Below are 3677 nucleotides of genomic sequence, written 5' to 3' on the forward strand. Positions count from 1 at the left end.
CCCGCCGCGCGGCCGCCCCACCCCCTTAGCACTGCGGCGGAATAGCCGCGGCAGTGAAGGGGTTAAAAGTAGGGGTGGGCAGGAAACTACGCTCCGACAGCGTAGTGGATGAAGCCAGCCACACCTGCTCCCCGGGCCCGGTCCAAGCTTCCGTAACCCTAGCCAGGCCGCGGAGAGCCTCCCCGGGCCCCAATGGAGCCCCGTCTCCAGCGCCCGGACCCTCTGATGGCTTGCAGGACGGGGGGCTCACGCACCCCGGGGCCGGACGGACGGAGCTCAAGCCCCGGGCCCGGTCCCACCTTCCGAACCCTAGCCAGGCCTGGGAGAGCCTCCCTGGGCCCCGGTGGAGCCCCTTCCCCAGCGCCCGGGCCCTCTGATGGCTTGCAGGACGGGGGGCTCAGGCACCCCAGGCCGGATGGACGGAGCTCAAGCCCCGGGCCCGGTCCCACCATCCGAACCCTAGCCAGGCCAGGGAGAGCCTCCCCGGGCCCCGGTGGAGCCCCGTCTCCAGCGCCCGGACCCTCTGATGGCTTGCAGAACGGGGGCTCACGCACCCCAGGCCCGGCCGCACGGAGCTCAAGCCCCGGGCCTGGTCCCACCTTCCGAACCCTAGCCAGGCTGGGGAGAGCCTCCCCGGGCACCGGTGGAGCCCCGTCCCCAGCACCCGGGCCCTGTGATGGCTTGCAGGATGGGGGGCTCACGCACCCCAGGGCCGGATGGACGGAGCTCAAGCCCCGGGCCAGGTCCCACCTTCCGAACCCTAGCCAGTCCGGGGAGAGCCTCCCGGAAGCCCCGTCCCCAGCGCATGGACCCTTGGCCGGGCCCAAGGAGGGTAAAACCCAGGCCACATCCACTCCCTGACTGCCTGCCCGGGAGACCATTTTTCTCGACCCAGCGCCCAGATGGCCTGGAGGCTGTCGTACCCAGTCGCCCTTGCAGTCCAGCGAGGGTGGCCAGGTGCACCAAGGCAGACGCTCTGGAGCTTCCTTCCCCCGGGTGGCTGCTGCTCACCTCCCTGCCTGGGAGCAGAGGGCCATTTGGTCACCCTGCTGACCCGCAAGGGATGGTGGCCCCCATCCCCGCACCCCGGTGGGGCAGGGACAGGAGGGGGAGGCCCCCGTGCCGAAGGGCAGGTGGTGGAGGCAGCCTCCACCGGACCCGTGTTACCCCCTCCACGTCCCTCCCGCCGGCCCGTCCCTCTTATTCATGGCCCCAGTTCCGAAAACCAACAAAATAGACCCGGAGTCCTATTCCATTATTCCTAGCTGAAGTATTCAGGCGACCGGCCTGCTTTGAACACTCTAATGTTTTCAAAGTAAACGCTTCGGACCCCCAGGACACTCAGTCAAGAGCATCAAGGGGGCGCCGAGAGGCAGGGGACCGCCAGCTCGATCCCAAGAGCTTTTTAACTGCAGCAACTTTAATATACGCTATTGGAGCTGGAATTACCGCGGCTGCTGGCACCAGACTTGCCCTCCAATGGATCCTCATTAATGGATTTAAAGTGTACTCATTCCAATTATAGGGCCTCAAAAGAGTCCTGTATTGTAATTTTTCGTCACTACCTCCCCGAGTCGGGAGTGGGTAATTTGCGCACCTGCTGCCTTCCTTGGATGTGGTAGCTGTTTCTCAGGATCCATCTCTGGAATCGAACCCTGATTCCCCGTTACCCGTGGTCACCATGGTAGGCACAGAAAGTCCCATCGAAAGTTGATAGGGCAGACATCCGAATGTATCGTCGCCGTCACGGGGATGTGCGATCGGCCCGAGGTTATCTAGAGTCACCAAAGCGGCCGGGAGAGCCCGGATTGGTCTTGGTCTGATAAATGCACGCATCCCGGGAGGTCAGCGCTCGGCAGCATGTATTAGCTCTAGAATTACCACAGTTATCCAAGTAACAGATGGAGCGATCAAAGGAACCATAACTGATTTAATGAGCCATTCGCAGTTTCACTCTACCGGCCGTGTGTACTTACACGTGCATGGCTTAATCTTTGAGACAAGCATATGCTACTGGCAGGATCAACCAGGTAGCGCACTTGACATAGGGGTGGGAGCCGCGTGCCCATCCCCCCGACTGGCAACCTTCGTGCAACCCTCCGTCTCTCGGAAGCCTGTCAGGGGAAGGAGCCCACTGGAGGGGTGTGGAGAGGTACGCCGGTCACATGGGCACCGGCAGGCCCAGCCGTCTCCCCCGGGAGGGAGAGGCAGGCCAAGGCGCAGCGAGAGTCAGGGGTGCCGGAGCCTGGCGGCAACAGAGGTCTACCTGAGAAAACTCAGAGAAAAACAACCATCGGTAAGGGGCTGAGAGGCAGGAGCATCCCGGGCCCCTGAGGGCCCCAGCGGGCGGGCCATGGGGCTGCCTTCCCCCTCTCAACATGGCCAGACCTCAAGGAGGACTGCCTGAGAAAACTCGGAGAAAAACGACCATCGGCAAGGGGCTAAGAGGCAGGAGCGTCCCCAGGACCCTGGGGGCCCCACCAGGTGGGCCCCGGGGCTGCCTTCCCCCTCTCAGTATGGCCAGACCTCACGGAGGACTGCCTGAGAAAACTCGGAGCAAAACAACCATCGGCAAGGGGAAGAGAGGCAGGAGCGTCCCCGGCCCCCTGGGGGCCCCGGCGGGCGGGCCCCGGGGCTTCCTTCCCCCTCTCAGCATGGCTGGACCTCACAGAGGTCTGCCTGAGCAAACTCGGAAAAAAAACTGGGAGGTGTTGCCAAGTCATCGCCCATCTGGTCCCCGGCAAGGAACCGCCATCCCCGGAAGGGTGTTCGGGCATACCCTTGCCCCTAGTAATCCGGAGGAAGGCTACCCCTCTTTCTGGGAACCTGTGCGTGCCGAGTGACGGAAGGGACCCAGGGCGCCAATGTGCCCGACCTCCTGGAGCCCTGGCTGGGATCCGGGAGGCGAATGTCACCTCATCGGAACTTCCAGGGATGCCCGGCCATCTGGTCGCCCTATTCGAAAGCATTGGAGGCGACCAGATGTCCGAGTGGAAAGATGCGACCAGATGCCTGCCCGAGCCTCCGCGGAAGGGCTCCCGCCTGCCCTTCCAAGGCTCCGAGGCCGCAGGGCTCTGAGGCTCCAGGGCTCCAGGGCTCCAGGGTTCCAGGGCTCCAGGGCTCCGGGGCTGCAGGGCTCTGAGGCTCCAGTGCTCCAGGGCTCCAGGGCTCCTGGGCTGCAGGGCTCCCGGGCTGCAGGGCTCCGGAGCTGCAGGGCTCGGGGACTGCAGGGCTCCGAGACTCCAGGGCTCTAGGGCTCGGGGACTGCACGGCTCCGGGGACTGCAGGGCTCCGGGGCTCCGGGGCTCCATGGCTCCCGGGCCGCAGGTCTCCGGGGCTGCAGGGCTCGGGACTGCAGGGCTCCGGGGCTCCTGGGCTCCAGGGCTCGGGGACTGCAGGGCTGAGGGGCTTCGGGTTGCCGGGCCCGGGACCCATGGAGCCTGTCCCGGGTACTTTGCAATGCCGCGGGCCGGAGGAGGCAGCCCCGGATGCCTGGGAGGTGTTGCCTGGGAACACAGCCCATCTGGTCCCCGGCAGGGAACCGCCCACCTGGGAGGGTGTCCGGGCATACCCTTGCCCCTAGTAATCCTGAGGAAAATTACCCCCTTTTCTTTTAATCCGTGCACTCAAGGTGACAGAGGGGACCCAGGGAGCAAACGTGCCCGACCTCCTGGAGC

The 3677-nt window shown here is 64.9% G+C and overlaps 1 pseudogene; it reads right to left on the reverse strand.

The window, feature by feature from the left end:
* Positions 1–1422: 1422 nt before the first annotated feature.
* Positions 1423–2030, reverse strand: LOC147727315 (18S ribosomal RNA; annotated as a pseudogene; the record flags this gene model as incomplete).
* Positions 2031–3677: the final 1647 nt, after the last annotated feature.

Source organism: Lissotriton vulgaris, chromosome 3_1 (assembly GCF_964263255.1).
Source record: "Lissotriton vulgaris chromosome 3_1, aLisVul1.2, whole genome shotgun sequence".
Classification (NCBI taxonomy): Eukaryota; Metazoa; Chordata; class Amphibia; order Caudata; family Salamandridae; genus Lissotriton; species Lissotriton vulgaris.